The sequence below is a fragment of the Mustela lutreola genome, chromosome 13, assembly GCF_030435805.1.
Source record: "Mustela lutreola isolate mMusLut2 chromosome 13, mMusLut2.pri, whole genome shotgun sequence".
Taxonomy (NCBI): Eukaryota; Metazoa; Chordata; class Mammalia; order Carnivora; family Mustelidae; genus Mustela; species Mustela lutreola.
In genome coordinates, this window is record NC_081302.1 from 57,212,596 (window position 1) to 57,232,099 (window position 19,504).

Here is a 19,504-nt window from a genome sequence, read left to right on the forward strand (position 1 = left end):
AATTAGCCAGAGAATACCTTAATCCCTAAGAATATTAGAAAATGGCTATTTTTCCTATGCTAATTTGGAATGGTTTACTTTTGTGCTACAGTGCATTTCTTCATTAACCTTCCTTGGTCAGTAGCTCTGCTTGAATCTTCACCATGGAAATCAAACCTAAGCAGCCCTCACTTACAGAACCTCCCTTTCCATCTCCCCACTCCTCCCCATCTCTAAATGGTTTGACCCATCTGAGCACTGATGCTCCCTGGGCACTGCAGAGAACTCACAAGATGCTGTAGTAGATTTTAAATTTTTGAAGAAAATAGCAATACTCAGCATCTGTTGGGTAGTGTATGAAAACCTAATTTTTGATTATGCTGTCTTCCTTTTAATTATGGCATATTTTGCAAAGCTGGGTTTTTGGCAGTTGTTGAGATAAAAAGCAAGTAACACGCAGAAATTAGTGTGGAGTAGAAAATGAGGGTGACCATGTGCAATCAGCTTCCAAGATCAGAGAAATCACACAATGCCCAATGAGCACGCACGTTCTGTTAGAAGGTCATCGTGGCTATTCAAGAATGAAATTAAAGTGTAATTTATTCTTTCAGTTTCTATAGTAAGTTGTGACATAAATCTGTGACATAAAGATGCACAATATTTATTATTTAGATATAACTAATAAATGAAAACTGTACAGATTTCTTTGGGTGTAGGGGGGTGCCATGAAAAATTCACTGAGCCACTAAGGGTGCCATGAGCTGAGAAAGTTTGGAAACCTCTTATATAATTCATATACTTGCTCAGATATAGGAATTTGGAGTCATCCTTGATTCCTTCTTATTTCGTCCTCCCAAATATACTAATCAATCATTAAGTCTTCTTGGCACTGTCTTCCAAAAAATGTTCTGAATCCTTCCTTCGGTCTGCTACTGCTGTGCTCACCCTTGTCTAGCCCATCACTTCTACATCTACTTCTGTGCTTTGGTTCTTGCTCTCCGATAATCCACTCTTCAGAGGCAAGCTTATTATTATTATTATTATTATTTTGGAAAAGATTTATTTATTTACTCTAGGGGGATAGAATGTGTTGTATGTGTGTAAGCAAGCGCTCATGGGGGAGGTACAGAGGGAGAGAGAGAGAATCCCAAGCAGACTCCCTGCTGAGTGTGGAGCCTGACACGGGGGTTGATCTCACAACACTGAGATCATGACCTGAGCCAAAGTCAAGAGTTGGACATTTAACTGACTGAGTCACCCAGGCACCATTCTACTCCTGCTACCTAGAATGATGCCTGGCACATAGGAGGAGGTTAATAAATATTTGTTAAAATGAATAAATGGGTGATTATTTCACATACTTGTAACTTTGGATCATTCACTGATGACTCTTAATGGAAGAGATCCAGAATTTGTGTCCAGAGGGAGGAAGTCAGTAATTTCATTTACTGATATGTTTGTATGTAAAAATACATTTATATGCAAAATATGTTTTACAAACCAGGTAATCTAATCAAGAATTTCCTATATTTTCCAGAAAGAGACAACTGATTGTTATCCTATATGAACAACATTTTTCTTAGCGGTACTGATGGTTTATCATAAATTTGTATGGAATTGGATAATTAATGAACAACTCCATCATTTCATTTGTTATCTTTTGTAATAGGCAAGCTCCTCCTACCCCTTTTTTTTCTTTCCTCTTTTCAAATTAGGAAAATGAGATAGAGATGTATTAAGGGAACATTTCTACAACGACAGCATTAAAAAAAAAATTATTTGAGAGAGAGTGAGCAAGAATACACATGCAGGGGGGAGAGGCAGAGGGAGAGGGAGAAACATGTTCCCTCATGAGCAGGGAGCCTCATGCAGGACTCGATCCCAGGACCCTGGGATCTTGACCTGAGCTGAAGGCAGATGCTTTAACCAACTAAACCACCTAGGCGCCCTCTATAACATGGGAATGACATGATCTGGCCTACACCCACCAATGTGTTTTCTTAGACAACACCAAATCCAGGAAGGGGGCACAGGCAGAGTCAGCAGGATCAGGCATGGAATTATTCAACATCTCTGGCAAACAGCAGTGGGATTAAACCGAGATTTCTTTAATGAGATTAATTCTGAAATACTAAGAGCAGTTTGGCATATCCCCCAAAGCACAAAGCATTTGTATCTATATAAGATTAAAGGAGTTTTCACACAAAGCAATTTTCTTCTTCAACATCAAAGCGATGCTTCAGAGGGGTTGCTTGAAGGAGACACACTGCAAGAAATGTGTTTCTTTATAAAAAAGATGGTTGGCTCGGCCAGGAATTGTATATGAGGCTTTCGCTACCCCCGGGACAGACAGAGCATTCATTGTTCTTCAAATCACAGGATTACGGAGAAAAGGAGACCAGGGGTTAGGAATCAGGTTGACAAACATCCCAGACAGGTGGTTACCCAGTGATAACCTTGGATTTCCAGGGATGGGAGCTCAGTGCTTCCCAGAGTTGGACAGCTCTTATAATAAATAATGGCAATGATGCCGGTAATAATGATAAGAAAGATCACAGCCACCATTTCTATGTGTGAGACAGTGTATTTAGCACATAAGGCATTACACAGACTTCTGTTAAATCTTCCTCCCTTGGGCTTTCAACCAGCCTTCCCGGGTCTGTTCTCTGGAGCTACTCACAACAGATTTGCTCTACAGAGAGCTACAAATATTCAAAGGTAGCTCTTATGTACTGTACCTTTTTTTGTTTGTTTGTTTGTTTGTTTTGTTTTGCTAAACTTATTTTTGAAACTGATAGCCAGTATTCATGTGGGTCAGTATTAAATTTCATCTTGCTGGCCCCTGCCTCACCCTTCCAGGCTGCTCAAATATGTGTGAATCTGAGTCTATCATTCAGTGCTTATTCATCAGACCTCATAAAATGTGCCAGTGAAAATGATGAGCTTGCAAGGATCCCTCCTATCCCTTTTCCCTTTCTTCTTTTCTTCCACAAACAATCTTTCTTCTCTTTCTTCTCTTTCTTCCACAAACAATCGACTTTGTACGTGCCAGATACTGTCAGGCATTGGGACTGCAAGATTGCGTAAGGCGTATCTGTAGACCTCAAGATCTTGCTTAAGCAGGGAAACAAAAATAAATTAAAGTACAGTATAGTATGATTAGGTCATGAATGAAAACAGAGGAGGAGCATGTCAGCTGGACGAGTGTCTGTAAGGGGAGAGAATAAGGAGCGAGAAGGCCAGCACTATGCCTGGCTTCTAGGGTGTGGGGCCCGCGAGGGAAACAGGCGGTCCCCACTTAATTCAAAGTGAGCCAAAGGACGTTCTGGGGTTGGGAGGGCAGGGGGTAGGCTTTAGCCACCATAAAGACATGGAAAGAGGATTCTGTGTAGAGGGAGGAGGTGAGGGGAGCTTGTTTATGAAGCGGCTATGCCACTACTGCTCAGCCATACAGACCCTTCTCTCTCCTTCCTGCCTAACCAGGGTGTCTCCTCCCTTCCCCTGGGTGGACCTCCCTACAAAATTAAGTTCAGCTGGCTTGGCTAGTGGGTCTAAGTTTTCACACGGTAGACTGGAGAGGCAGGGACCATTCTAGATTTCAATGAGACACCAGGGAGACACAATATGAAAGAGGAAGAGGGTTATTTGTGACCTGAAAATGCCGTTAGTCACTGGAAAAGCTGGTAAGACTGAGACCGAAGGGACTTTTTATTATGATTGCTTGTCGGGTTCTAACAAGCGTAATTACCCAGTCATTTAGAATGTAACTATGAAGACTGAAATCCTCAGGAATCAAGGCAGAATGGCTTATCTACTCATGTTCAGAGTCCAGGATGGTACTGGGAGCCTGCAAGCTCCCAGGTGTTAGGAATTTTGTAGGACAGAGAACAGGTGCCCTTGGCAGACCTATTATCCCATGTTGGCCCCACGGCCTGTTCGAAGAGGGATATCTCTGAGACAGTGAGCCCTTTCTAAGGAGAGAAACCTCAGCAGCCAAGAGGCGATGAGGTCCCATGAATTAGTGGGTTCTGGCCATTGTTAGGTGCTCAATCTCTCCTCAGTGCCTCCTGGAATTCCTGCAACTGTAGATGGTTGGTGGCCCAGATGGGTTTGATGAGGACTGAGGAGCTCCACTTGTTGTCAGTTCAGAAAATTATGGCCTGGGTGAAGAGTGCCGGTAGTGTTAATTACCCGTGTGAACACGGTTTGGTGTAGCTCTCCGGACAGAGTGCAAGGCTGTAGGCGCACGCACAGACCTGAGCTCTAAAAGCACAGCTCGAAGCTGGGGACAGACATGGAGCTGAGGTTTATCACAGTCATGCCTGAAAACAGGACTCTGGGGTTTCACTTGATTTGGAACCGAGAAGGAAGTTCAGGACCTGGGTGTGCTGCTTAAGCATCCCTTTGTTCTAAAAAGGTAAGGGCATCCGTCAAGAAGGGGGAGGATCTTTGGAGTTGGGAGGGATGAAGTACCCAAAGGAAACAAACTCTTTGTTATTAGGCCAGCACGCCCTGGTTTTGGTGGGAGGGGAAGAACAGAGGTAGGTTGTTTGTCCACTAGGAGAATCTAAGCCACACAACCTGAAGTGAAGAGGTCAGGTAAACCCTTAAGATTCCAGGAGAGGGCCAGCAAGTGCTAGATGAGGACTCATGGCTGCCAAGGCCTTGCCTAATTGTGTATTTCAGTCCAGCAGAGCAGAGGAGGGAGAGCAGGGCTTCACTTGTCTTACGGGGCAGGAGAAGCCTCGGGCTTTGGTAGACAGTTGTATGTGCTCCTTTCAAGAAGATAATGAAGAGAGATTTGATTTTAGAACAGTCCGGCTTATTCCGAGCACTTCCTGAAGGCTCGTGCATTTCCTATCAATCCTCCATGTTCCTAGCAGGCGGCCCTGTTAGCAGTGTTTTATTACTGAACACGAAGAATCAACTCTGGAGAAGGCCAGGGGTTTGGCTGGCCACGGGGTGCCCCTAGTCCCAGTGGCAGCGGCCAATATCTCCGGAGCTGGGACTGAGGGATCAGTCTAGTGACCTGTCCTCCTGGGCGGGGCGTCCTCCTGGGCGGGGCGTCCTCCTGGGCGGGGCGTCCTCCTGGGCGGGGCGTCCTCCTGGGCGGGGCGTCCTCCTGGGCGAGGCTTCTATCTCCTCTTGGTTTTGTACTTCAGCATATTCATAGTCCTACTTTCTTTTCTGGAGGACGGGGTACACACTGACGCCAACTCTTCCAGAGCGGGATTTCTTTTTGGGGGTCCTAGCTGGCTTTGGAATTTCCTAAAGCACGTTGAACTCTGTTCATCCTCCAAAACCCAACTCCTTAAAGTCACCTCCTCTGTGAAGAGGAGCAAGCTCCTCTGAAAGGACTGTACCCCCAATTCCCCCTCCAAATCCCCCCCACCCCGAAGTTCTCTCATGCCCTTTCCTTTCCGCACTGTTGGCGTTTGTGTGCAGATCTGCCTCAGCCACGGGGTTGGCAGCCTTGCACAATTCCTGGCACGTGGCAGGATTTCCACAGAAGTCCATGGTTGGGATAGATGCTCCCTAGGAAGAAAAAGCACACAGGAGCCTGGGGGCACATACAGTTTCTGGTTTGCAACCTGGAGCTGGGCTGGGCGCATCACGGGAGCTTGGGTATGACTGGGGTGCTGCCAGCAGAGGCTCGGGAACTCTGGCTGTGGCCAGCGGAGAAGCCTCGTTTCTGTGAAGGAACCGGGTAAATGCAAGCGCTTTTGTTGCCGTGGCGGTTTCTAACCTCTCTAACTGGCAGGATTCTTGGCTGAAGGCAACTGCCTTCCCTCTTGGGGGAACAACTGGATGGCCCCCTTTGGTGAGTTCCATGATGCCATGCCTGGAGTGATCTGGATCCACATTTGAACATGCCAGGGGACAGGCACAGAAGTCAAACAAGTCTTTTGACCTCCCTTCGACCAATCAGTGCAATTTTAAACAGAATAGACACCCCAGTGTACTCATTAAAACATCATTTCCTAAGGCCCTTTTTATAAATAGAATTTCAAATATATCCAGGTTTGAACATGCAGGGAGGGTGGCCTCGAGCAGGCACTGGACCGAGAACACCTGTGGGACACCAGTCGGGGGCGCGCCTCACCATCTCCCTGCAAGATTAGGACCATTGTTTCTCTCCCATTTTAGAGGTGGGGGAAGAGAATGCAGGGAAACCCAATGAATGGTTTGCTTTGGGCCGCAGGAACAGGTTTGTGGGCAAGGCTGGAGTTTTCCATCTCCGGAATTCTTTTTCTGCTTAGCTGGCTGGGCTATGCTGGCCGGAAAGGAAGAAGTCATACCATCCACAGCCATAGTTTTTCCTTAAAATGCAGAGCCAGAAGGCTCCCTGGAGTGGCAGGGGCCCAGTCCTCCTCTGTTTGTAGTAATATCAGGAGCCAACACCGCCCTTTACAGAGGGAGGAAAAGCAGAGCAGGGGCAGAAAGGCCAACAGAGGGAGGGGCAGAAAAAGGGGAGAGACACAAAGAAGGTTGCCTGTGGATGCTTCTATGTTTTCTGGACCCCCTCCCACCTCCACACCGCTCCCAGGCCCCACCGGCCAGGCGCGGGCTGGAGGAGGGAGTCCCGGCTCCTACACACTCGTTGGCTAAGGTGCGAAGCCTTACCCAAGCCGGACAGCCGCGCAGATCCCCACAAAGTCCCGGGGCTGCTCGCGTTTGTTTTAGTTCCTCGTTACCATGGGAACGGTGCCCCCACGCCGGGGGTGGGGGGGCAGGGGTGGTGGTGGTTTGGTAGTGGCGGGTTGGTTCCCAGCCTCCACGCTCTCTCGGCTTCCCTCCGCCAGCCTCTCTGCCCCTGGGGAGGTGCCCGGGCCACGGGGCAGTGGCTGGCCAGAAAGTTGTGCTCGTTATTTGCGCCACGGCCCACTGCGTCAGGTGTCCCCCTAATGGAACATGCAGCCCACGAACGTTTGCGGGAGGCTGGCGGCCGCCCTATTGCCCATCCACCCTGGGCTCCTGGGCAGGAAAGGACCGGCAAGCACTGGGTGCAGTTTTCTTTTTGTTGTGTTATTTATTTAATGGTACGTAACTTTTATAGCTTTGTTTTCCTAATTACAAAATCGTGCTGCATGGTTAACTTTCCTGAATCCTGGGGCCCAGGGCTGGGCTCGGTGGGCTGCTGTTTAGATGGAAGGACGGAGGGGCGGGGGAGTGGGAGGGTGGTCTGTGGCTCCCAGAGCTGACAGCTTTGAACTCAGTCAGGTCTGCCTGTGGGCTGCAGGGTGGGTCAGAGGGGAGGGCAGGTGGGTGTATTCCCAGGAGACACCCTGAGTAGATTCATCTGGGCTGGTCCGCAGGCCAAAGACCTCCAAGAAGCCTTGAGGACAGCAGCTCCTCTGTTCTCTCTGGGGCACTTTTGGGAGGTCTGGGGAGGTTGGTCACTACCTGAAGAGGACAGAGTCTGTAAGAGGAAGCCGGTGACGTTCACATGTTCTGGCCACTCTGAGTGGATTTGTGGGGAGTTGCAGAGTGGCCCAGTGGGGGCAAGGAGGCCTGGTCAGTTGTCGCAGACAGTTTGGAAGAAAAGGTCCTGGATCTTCGAAATGTTAGTTATTTTCTGTGATTTCTTCTCCCATTCTAAACAAATAATCACATTTGCACCTACATTTATAATTTAATTTTTTTTTTTTTCGAAGAGGGTTCATCATATCGTGTAAGTTCAGGCATCCACAAACCCTGAAGAATCATGAGCACCCCGTGCATACCAGCGGTGTTGTGGGTTTCTTCATGTGTTCTCGCAGGGGCCCGTGTCAGGCTCTTGGGAAGGAGGTGGCAATGACAGAAAAGGGGATTCCAGTGTGAGGGCTTGCTGGTTCTTGGTGGTTCCACCTCTGCTTGGTGGTCGCATAGGAGATAAACCTATGAAAGGTGACCAGCTAATTATTTATGCCTCTCCTCTTCCGTAGTGGAGAAAGTTGGAGAAAAGCAGAGGAGAGGTCAAGTCCATACCAGTATTATGGGGTGACAACAGGAGCCTCAGGGAGTTGGGGAAGAGTGTAGGAGAAACAGGAAGACAGAGGATGTTACCAGGTGTCCAAAGAGCTCTTTGGATCTTCTGTTCCCAAGGATCTCTTGAAGCACAGAGGAAGAATTTGAGCCTAGGTTATTACAACAGTTTTTAGTGAGGGGAGACTGGTCAAAGACTACTTTGGAGAGCTATACCTCTCAGTTTTCTCAGGACCAGTGTCAAAGGCTGGCTTGGGGAAACTTTTGTAGACCTCTATAATGTCTACCTAGCTCACCTGAATCTAAGTAAAGAGCATACTTGGTTTTCAAATATAGCTTCAAGGCCTTTTCCTAGCCCACTATTCCCAATAGACCATAGCCCCTCAGGTTCTGTCACAGGGAAATTTCAGTGTCCATTCCCCTGCGGGGAGACTATAATCTTGTTGTCATGGTAAGACCTTCCACAAGATGGCGCTCATAGGCTTGTTTTAATTTTTTGATGTTGACTGATTTCATTGCTTTGTCAGTATCTTATGAATGCCTACTATGTGCTGGTTTTGTCCTAGGAGTTATTGGAAATACGGACTGAGTCTCTGGTTTCAAGGAATTTAAAAAGGCTGTGATTTTTATACTTTAAGAGTTAAAACACAACTGTTACATAGGTTTCCCATTTATGTTGCTGAGACGTGCTTTTGAAAGTTCTGCTATGTTTCTGACAGTTGCACAACTTTTTTTCCCTCCAGACTACTGTGGCTTGGGGGAATTATAGACACTTTTATTATTTGGCTGGGGAAAGGATTAACTGGTACCTGCCTGTGTAAGCTACTGTCTGAGATCCATCCTTTCGCCACGAAAAACAGTACATCTTAACTTGGAGAATACCAAATTGTTGCAAAGCACCAGCTTCTCATTCTGAGGTCTCAGCTTGGGATTTGTCTGCCCATTTGAGTAAATATACAACTCCTTTAAAAGAAAATTTTGAGTAGGTCTTTCAGGTATTCCGATGACCTTCCTACAAGTAAGAATGAGACAGGCTTTGATCTGGTAGGAATTTACCAGACTCCTTTTTTGCTTTTCATAGCAAAACGTCAACCCTACCACTTAACCATCTACCCCAGAGAATAAGTAAAATCAAAGAGCTCGCTCTTTCCAAAGGCAAATCTGAAACACAGTTGAGAGGAAACATATAGCATCCATGTAAACTTTCCATTCCGACAGCTTCAGTAAAGCTGTATCCTTGTTCTAAGATTCCCAAAGGCAACATGTTTTAGGACATTTACTATACTAATTTGGCTGTTTCCAGAAATACTTTCACTTAGCTATGATTGAAGAATATGACCTTGATTTTTTATCTCAGACTGAAAGAAAATGGTCATTAAGACAAGTGTTTCTGTATTTCAGCAAAAAGTAATTGTTAAAGACCTTGTTCATTTTACCATTCCGTATCCTTTATGTGAGGATTCATGAGGATCCCAGATTCATATCTGACCACCTGCCTGACTTGACATTTCTACCTGGGTGTCCAGTAGGTGTATCTTATTTAACAGCCCAAATCAAACTCCCAGTCTTCCTCTACCATCTGCTCTACCCTCAATCATCTCAGTAAACAGCAACTCCACTGCTTAGACGAACATCTTGGAACCTTCCTGGCCTTTCTCTTTCTCTCACTCACCTCACATGTAATCAGTTATCAAATTCTGTTGCCTTTACCTTTAACACACACCCAGAATCTGGTCACTTCTCACTGCCCTCTCTTGTCTAGAAAATTCCACAGACTCTTTCGCGGGCCTCTATACTTCTGCATATTGTTCCTCTACATCTATACTGGACATAGCATCCAGAATGATCCTTTAAAATATGTCAGGTCATTACCCTTCTCTGCTCAACGTCATCCCATGACTTTCTGTCTTATTGGGAGGAAAAACCCAAGATTTCCACTTCCAGTCCCCTTCCCACCTTCCTATCTCTGACTTGATATTCTCATAATCTGTTCCTGATTCACCTCACGTGCTCCTGTATCGGGGCTTCTGTCTGGAGGGCTCCTCCCGAGAGAGCCGCACGATCCCTCCCTCTTCCCCTAATGTCTCATCTTTCCTCGGATGTTACCTTCTGCAGGGAAGAGTGTTTCCTCTTAGAACTGTAGGCCCCTCCCTGACCTCTCTTTATTCTCTGTTCTGGATTCATTTCTCTCTATAGCACTTATTACTGTCTGATACACTGTATATTTTATTTATTGTCTGTTTTGTTCTTGGGAATGGAAGCTCCTTGAGAGCAAAGATTTTTGTCTCTCTGCTCTGTTTTATTCACTTTTGTATCTCACCACCTAGAACACTGCCTGGGACAAAGTAAGTACTCAATAGCTATTCACTGAATGAATGATTAAATTCTATAAGAATTAGTGTCAGAAGAAAAAGCATCTTTTTTTTTTTTTTCTTTTTTTTTGGTCAAAGTTGTACTTCCTTAGGTGATGTGATTGATGTTATATATTGTAATTTACTTTTTGGTTTTACTGCTGGGAAGCTCAAAGTGAAATACAGAAGGAATTACAAGTACTGTTTCCCCATAGTCTCTAACACAGTAACCTCCTCCTCCGTATGTTTTTCATTGCCCTCACTTTTAACTTTTATCTGAACAACTTTGTGCATATCTATCCCTTCGGGTAGTGTTCATGAGACTTCAGGCTTCCACGAAATATTTGCCAAGTGAATGCATTGTATTCTGTTTTAATCCTTTTTGGAAGTAAGTGGGATATCCATAATAAATTATTCATGATGTCTGGGATGACTAAAAAGTAATGAGCTAGAGAGAAAGAGGTGGTGATGAGGAGAGAGAAAAGGAGAAGACAAGAGAGGACAAGAGAGGAGAGGCACTGCCTATGTCACCCTCTGGCTGGGGCAAGCACATGATGGTCATCCATGCTGGGACCCTCTGTCAGTGAGAAGGGACAGATGAATAATTTTGCCAGCACAACAGACATGAACTGGGGCTGTCTGGGCAAATGAGGACAAATGGCCACTTTAGCAATGGTTAATATTTATTAAATAGTAAATATTTAATTTAGGTTCAGGTTCAGAAAAGTGCGCATCAGGAAAGTTGACTCCTTTGCCAGGATCCACAAGAGCCACCAGAAATGTCACCAGCACCTAATGAAGACATGTTCCCATGTGTTTGAAAAGAGTTAAATAAGCAGGTTGAGTCTTTTTTTTCCCCCCAAGATTTTATTTATTTATTTGACAGACAGAGATCACAAGCAGGCAGAGAGGCAGGCAGAGAGAGAGAGGAAGGGAAGCAGGCTCCCTGCTGAACAGAGAGCCCGATGCGGGGCTCAATCCCAGGACCCTGAGACCATGACCTGAGCTGAAGGCAGAGGCTTAACCCACTGAGCCACCCAGACGCCCCAGCAGGTTGAGTCTTGTTGCTACTTCTCAACATGGGCTTTGACAGAGCAGTTCGAAACCCTGGAAAGGAGAAAGCAGTGAGTCCGTTAGGATCAAGGGGGACCATCCAGATGATACCAAAGAGAGTAGCTTACAGGGGACCAGAGAAATCCTGCTGCTGTTCACCTACCCCTGAAGCAGGGATGGAGGTGAATGGGCCTCTCTTGCACCTGGTGGGGAGTCCCCTGCCTTATGTCCCCTCCTCATCCCCAAAGCTGGGATTTCTGTCCTCTACAGTTCCCAAGATCACCTATTCAAAGACCAGTTGCTTAGGTTGCTGGTGGCAATTAGAACTCCCCAAGCATAACTGAAGTTTCTGGAAATAACATCTACTGCTTTCTTGCATCTGCCTGTCACTCTACCATGGAGCCACGTAAAGGCAGGCTGCTCCTCTACTTTTCACAAACCCATGCTGATGGTTTCTCTTTGCCTCCCATTGTTCCACGTGACTGCAGACGGACTCACAGAGAATCCATTTTAACATCTTTCCAGATAGTACAGTTGGATAGAATACTTCACAGTTGCCAAGGGCAGCTGTCCTTTATAAAGCCGGACACCACCTTTATTCCCCTTTTAGAATACAGGCACCCCGGAGCTTTGTTTCAACCCCCACCAGGGTCTTCACTCATTACCCGGTTCCAGCCATCCCATCCTGGTTAATGGTACGGAGCTGTCCTCGATTCTTCCTCTCATTTGGATTTCTACCTTCTTGTTCTAAGATTAACTAGCCTGACAGTTGAAACTCAGAGAGTTAGTTAGCCCCCCCCCCCCCCTAAAAGGACAGCAATGAAAAATATTTTGAAAATCCTGCTTCTGGGGCGCCTGGGTGGCTCAGTGGGTTAAAGCCCCTGCCTTCGGCTCAGGTCATGATCCCAGGGTCCTGGGATCGAGCCCCACACCGGGCTCTCTGCTCAGCAGGGAGCCTGCTTCCTCCTCTCTCTTTGCCTGCCTCTCTACCTACTTGTGATCTCTGTCTGTCAAATAAATAAATAAAATCTTTTTAAAAAAAAAAGAAAAAGAAAATCCTGCTTCTTCATGTACAATAGGCGTTTCTTCTCCTGGAGTTATGCTTCCCTGATATTGTCTCTGTCTGAAGACTGGAAGAACTTCCTGCAGGTACGACAGCTCTGTTATGTATCTCTATACGCATTCTAGCCATACAAACTGTACCCCAGGGGAACAGAGGGCAGGGAAAGGTCTCTGGGCCCGGAAATACAGGAAGAACAGATGAACCAGCACATGGCTAACTTGGCTGTACTGTACAGAGCCCTGATCCGCGTTTGAGGGCATCACAAGAAAGAAGGCATTGCTGAAGAATAGCTAAAAACAAGGGAAAAGAAGAGAAAGAAAAAGAAATTAAACACCATGTGAGTTTCTCCCATGAGGGCCTGTATTTGTTGTTGTATGGCCCAGCTCATTGTACTGTAGAGAGTGGCCCATTTGGAAGATTTTTCTTTTTGTTGTGTTATATCCTGCCTAGGAAACTTCAAATCTCTTAATAAACTAGCAGGTAAAGAAGTACGCTCTAAACTCCTTTACCTTGTTTCTAGCAGGCGACCAGCTTACATTTGAAATACTCCTAAGTGGGGGAGGGGGGTACTCAGCAGGGAGCCAACAACATGTGTTCCTTGTAGATTGTGGGGACAAGGCCTCAGTCAAATACCCTACTGTGGACGTCAGTGATGCAGAACCTTGTGAATAGGACAGACAGACGTCAACTTCAAGAACACTAGCTCTCTGTGGACATAGTCATAGGGGGCCAAGCTTGGCCACTGTCCCAGCCTACCAGCTCTCTGCCACCACCCTGGATGGGCCAAGCCCCTTCTAGATGACACCATGGTTGCCAAGGAATGTCCTGAGCTGCCCCACTGCTGGGTGGCAGTTGGTAGTGAGTTCCCCACAGTTCTTCCTGGATCTCTTTGGAAAAATCTACCTGGAAACTGTACGGCTTCTGGTTCTCTGTAGTACTCAGTTGGGAGTAGGCCTCCTACCCTCTACATTAACAGCACAACTGATACAACTGCCTCCAGAAATTGAGAGACATTTTCAGAGATTTCCTTCCCTGGCAAAGCCGAGAAGACAGAATATTGTTTAGGGATCAAGAAATATTTGTACTTTGAGACCAAAGCTTTGCTGTAAGGAAAGGACAAGGTGTGCTTCCTGTAAAAATATATCCTCACTTTGGATTCAGCGTCAAGGGCATCTTTAGATGTAAAGATCACATCCTTCTATTTTGTGTTATCTTTGGATATAAGGTGTGTTGAGCCTAAGCAGAGCTCTGTTAAATTGAGGACTCATCAATGGCTGGGTGCGGGCCCAGATCTGAGGTTTGGTCTTCCTGAGGTACAGGTAAATGGAAGGCCCAGTGGAACCTAGTAGCTCCATTTGTCGATGTGCACACTTGGTTCACCTGGCTGGGTAGTGAGCCACAGGTAAAACAAAGAGTCTTTGAATTATTACCTCAACATGCGAACAGTTTTTATAACCTGTTCTAGGGGATGATGAACTCATCAAGGTGAGAAACCTGCCTGCTTTGAGAGAACTGGGCTGTGATTGGGTGCTGTGTTCCAGTGATTTATTGTCCCTTTTAATGCAGTTGGGATTGGGAACGAAGGTCAGAGTGGGTCTTTTAGCAGATGTATGAGAGTGGATTTTAGATATAAATTATGCAATACTTGAAGTTCAACACAGATACAAATTGAGCAGCTCCTTCATGGTGTTTGGGGAGTTGTGACTGATTTGTGGTCTGCTTTTGAATGGGAGTAGGTCACCCTTCAGTTATGAAAGTATTTTTCACATTAGGATACCCATAATTAATTAGGGGTTCATGTGGTGAGGTCATGGATGGAAATGCTTGGTGTTTTGACCCCCTAAATCTGCGTTCCTGCCCACAAGGCCTCAATGATAGATTTCCTTCATAATTCACAAAGGAATTATGAGATTGTGTCTCCTAGTACAGCAGGAAACATTTTCATGGCACCATTAAATTGGAGCTCATTTAGGTTGCCACTAGGAAACTGGCTTTTCATAAGACAAATCATACAGAATATTTTATTTCAGTCCAAGATTTCACTTTGAGACTCCTCAATCTTGATTTTACTTTCTAGATATTTTGGCTAAAATTGGTTTACTCTTCCATGAGAGGCTAAAAAAGAGTTCTAAACAACCCAGACTTCATCTTATTAATCAAATAATGGGAAACTTGAAGCTATACAGCAGTGAGAAATAATTTACCTCCCAGTTTAACTAATCCACGTCCCCTTTTGATGGTAGCATGCATGCCTGGAGCTTTGCTTTGAGTTGTTTCTGAAATACTCAAGGAAGCCCCAGGAGCCAAGCTTGTTATTTTTGCATGAAGTATTTGATGCTAAACCTATACACCCTCAGTGCTGGGCTCCCAAGAAAACCAAGACTTTATTCTGAAGTCCCAGGGGTAGGCTCTCTACATCTCATTAAGAAGAAACCACGCCAGAGGACACCGTTCACCCTCACTTTCAGCTCCAAGCCTGTAGGGTGGGGTGCTGTCATACCTTAAAGAATTGTTCTCTCTAGATCTCGGAGTGGCGGTGCCCACTGGTTCTGCTCGTTTGTTCCTATAATGTGAGATGTTGTACTCAAGTGTCCCAGAGTGGACCAATATACAGAAGGGCACAGTTATCTAGTCACATGGGATTACATGATTTTTTTTGGAGTCCTCTACAGAGGTTTGCAAGTTCAGGGAGATCTAAAGCTTTTAAATCAAGATGGCGCCATCCATGTGGTTGTCCATGTTGTCTCTCAGGAAATGCTGTGGGACATTTTTTCCTCCCCAGGAGAGGATTTTCTCTGTTTCTTCTCTCTAGCCCACCCTATATCCTGCTCTCTTCTTTTCTTGTCCCCTTGTTCCTCTTCACTGAATTCACAATTCTTTTGAGCACTTGATCCTATCTCTTCTACACAGTAGACATGGGCCACCTACTTACACATATTCCACCTCAGCTTTGCTGAACTGCTAAATGAACACCAGACCCTGTTTGCCTCCATATTGCTGGTGCAATCTACAATCAGGTTTTCTGCTACTTTCAGCCAAAGGCCTTCCTGACTTAATCAGAAGGAAGGCGCCTAAAAATGACAAAGATCAGCTGTCAAAAACCAACAGCAAATATTAGTATGAATAATAAGGCAAAAAAATAATTTCTATTAAAACTAAGAACTGCACAGAGATGTCTCCTTCCTGCTATTATTAGTCAATAATTTTCTTAAAGGCTCTAGAATGCCTCAAGGAATGCCATAAGGCCAATTAAAAACAAAACAAGACAAAACACTGCAAGACAAAAACAGTAATACTAGTGCAACAAATGACGTCCTGAAAATTCAACGGTGCAGAGTTCTATATTGTATTTTGTACACTCTGGCATTGGCTTTCTGTGTGTTAATCCATGAGATCAGTTGTATACTGACTGGGAATTTGGGGGTTAAGCTGTGCTTTCTAAATAAATGATTTCCCAGTTGTAGTTTGATGCTACTTGATAGAACTTAAGTGTTTCCACTTAAATATCCGTGGGCTGGACTTTCCAGGATATTGGTATTTATCCAGAAATATCTCAGATATTTCGTTCCTTTTTCATTGGGTAAATTGGTCCAAGAGAATAATGGGATATGGGTAGCCACTGTTCACCTTCCCCATATCCTCGTCCTCCCAGATAAAAAGTTACCTTCCTCCTATTTGAGCTTGATTGTTTATTGTCTTATAGCAGCATTTCCATTGTTACAGGCTATATTGTTATTTTTATAATCAGTATAAGCAATGAGAAAAAAGAGAGAACTTTTTTTACATGTGATATGACTATTTTCTCTGAAAATCTACCAGAATAGCGAATTTGTTAGTGTTTGAATACCAATTAAGTGTATAAAATCAATAACTCTTCTCCATTTTAGCAACACCTAGGAAAAACCTAAATATGTCATTAATGCTAGTTACAAAATTCATAACATGCCAATAGAAAAAAATATATAAAGTATAAGACAAGAAGTGTTACTTGAACAAATGAAAAGTCACACTATATTCTTGGAAGAGAAGACATGATTATTCTAAAAATGTCAGTTCCCCCAAATTATCATAAATATAATACAATTTCAGTTAGAAACCCAGCAGTGTTATCTTTATATGTTTGCTTGGTTTTAAATTGAATAATGTGATCTTAAAGTTAATTTGGGAGAATAGTTATATCTGAGGTTGCTAAAAAAGTAGGAAAACATAGTAAGGTGGTCTTTCGCATACCAGATTTCAGAAAACACGCCAAAGTCACTGTAATAAAACCAACCTGATAGAAGTATGATGACAAAGAGAAAGTGACACAAAGTAGAGAATCCCAGAATGGATTCTACTCAAAGTGAAGAGCTTGATTTATTTAATCAAAGATGTTGGCCCAACTAGTTCTCTATCTGGAAGAAAATCAATTTAATATCCTGGCTCCTATCATAGTCTAGAACAAAATTCTGAATGGATTAATGAGTTAATATAAAAAGAGAACAACAAAGGGGCGCCTAGGTGCCTCAGTCAGTTCAGCATCTGACTCTAGATTTTGGTGTGGGTCATGATCTCAAGGTCATGAGATCAAGCTCTGCATTGAGCTCTGGGCTGAGTGTGGAGCCTTCTTAAGATTTTCTCTCCCTCTCTGCCCTTCCCCACTGCTTACGTGAGCATGCCCCCCGCCTTCCAAAAAAAAAAAAAAAAGAGAGAGAGAGAGAGAGAGAGAGAGAGAACAATAAAAATTACCTGAGGACCCAAGAAACCTGAGTTGGGTGCCTGGGTGGCTTACTCACGTGGGCATCTGCCTTCAGGTCAGGTCATGATCTCGGAGGCCTGGGATCGAGCCCCATAGCAGACTCTCTGCTCGGTAGCAAGTCCATTTCTCCCTCTGCTGCTCCCTCTGCTTGTACTCTTTCTCTCTCTTTCTCTATCAAACAAATAAATAAGCAAATAAAACTTTTATAAAAAGTCTGGGAAAATGCAAATACACTCCAAGATTTGGAGAAACATTTGTCATTAAGACTGAAAACAGTATCTATAAAAGAAAGAAACTTGTTTGACTGTATAATATAGAGAACATACAGATTGAAAGTGTCTTTGATAGACAATGTATTAAAATCTGTATATAGTGTAAATACAGTGATCCCTTACTGGTTTTCCAGACCTTAAAGCAAAACAAAAAACTCAGGAAAAAAATGCATAAATATGAGTGGACACTGGATGCAAGTAGAAGCTTCTATGTGCACTGGGCTCACCCTCTTGGAATGCTGCCACCATATGAAGGAATCTGGACACAGTTGGCAAGCTGATAGCCAGCAGCAGCTGCTGACATGTGAGTGAAGCCCTTTGAACTATTTAGATGCTAAACAGCTGTAGTCACATGAGTGACCCTAGGGCAGGAGGGCAGTTGGAACTGTCAGGCTGAGCCCCGTCCTGATTGCTAAGTTATAGAATCATGGGGAAATAAATGGTTGCTGCTTTAAGACAAGGGTTGGCAAAAAGTTTTTGGTGTTTTTTTTGTTTTGTTTTGTTTTTTTGATAGCGTGAGAGAGAGAGAGAGAGTGCATGAGCAGGGGTCAAGGGAGAAGCAGACTCCTCACCTAGCAGGGAGAGTAACACAGGGCTTGATCCTAGGCAGACACAACCACTGAGCCACCCAGGCACCCTTGTTAGCAATAAGTTTTTTAAAGGGTCAGATTGTCCGTACTTTAGGCTTGTGGGCTATAGGATCACTTTTACAATTAATTACCTCTTGTGTTGTGGGACACCAGCGGCCGCAGACAAAAGGGAAGTGAAGGGGTGCACTGGGCTGCCATAAAACTTGTATTTGCAAAGACAGGTGTTCGGCTTACTGGCTGTAGCTTGGTAACCCTCCCGAAATCAGTCAGTCACGCTGCAATGACTAACTGACAAATGGGGGTGGCCACGGTTGTTGAGGGAAAAAGTCAAGTTGCTGAATAATATATACAATGTGATTTTTTAAAATCTTGGCCAAAAATCTTCTATAAGCAAAAACCAGAAAACCTCCACTGTATGTGCATGTCTGCCTGAGTACCTGTACATGAGGGCAGAGAACACACCCTAGACTCCGCATTCCTCAGAGGAGTGGGTTATTGGGTGCATGTGTGGTGGAGGAGGGGCCTGTGCAATGAACGTTGTTTTCAGAACCTTTTATGTCATTTTGTGTATCACAATGAGCGTATGACTTCTGAATTTTGAAAACATTAAATAAGGAAAAAATGGAAAATAAGTAAGTGCCTCGAAATTTCTGTTGTATTCCATTGAAGACCACATAAAGCCAATGACATCACCTGAAGGCACCACTGGATCCATCCATAGTCATCACGAGAGGGGGATGGGCATTTGGCAAGTGGCAGAAATGAGGTGGTTGGTGGTGGTGACAGGAAGATGGCCTACTGAGCAAGAGGAGTGAATTTTCTGTTTGAGTTGTTTTTGTGGGCTTGGATTTTCTGAAGGCAGACAGAAGCCTGAAAGTCATGCTCATTGCCTAGTGGGCTCAAGATCGAAGGACTGATAGAGGCCAGCAACTTTGATTCCTTGGACTTTGTGTGGAGCCCCAGCTGTTGGCCCATTGTCCTTAGGGCCTTGCCACAGAGCACCCCGCTATAGCAGCTGGGCCTTCCTATGAGCTCTGTTTACTGTTCTTCCTGAGCTGTGGGAACCTCTGCTACAATTCGTGACAAGCTCATTGGAATGTGAAATTTCTTCTTTTCTCTGCAGAAAACCTCTCTTGATCGATCATTCCAATTGTTGTGAGAAGGAAATCATTTACAAGAAAGATCACAGGATAGCATAGCAATTAAAAAAAAAAAGTGCTTAATAGCTTCTGTCAGCAATTCCCAGGCCTGTCAGTGAGTCCACTGATGGTGAACGTAGGGTAAGCCCAAGTAACGGGGGCTGCTGAACCATCTGGCCCTTTGATACTCAGCCATTGCCTCCCAAAAAGGCCAGTAGAACCAACCAGAAAGAAATTGTTTTCCGGCCCAGACCACTGAGAATTTTTTTTTTTTTAAAGATTTATTTATTTGACAGACAGAGATCACAAGTAGGCAGAGAGGCAGGCAGAGAGAGAGAGGAAGGGAAGCATGCT

At 44.7% G+C, this 19,504-nt stretch overlaps 1 protein-coding gene across 1 annotated transcript in view; it reads right to left on the reverse strand.

The window, feature by feature from the left end:
* Window positions 1-6,649, reverse strand: part of ERICH6B (glutamate rich 6B) — a 63,764-nt gene extending 57,115 nt beyond the window's left edge. Inside the window, exon 1 of the mRNA XM_059143986.1 lies at window positions 6,604-6,649. The gene's annotated coding sequence lies outside the window, so the exon portion shown is untranslated. The remainder of the gene's footprint in view (window positions 1-6,603) is intronic.
* Window positions 6,650-19,504: the final 12,855 nt, after the last annotated feature.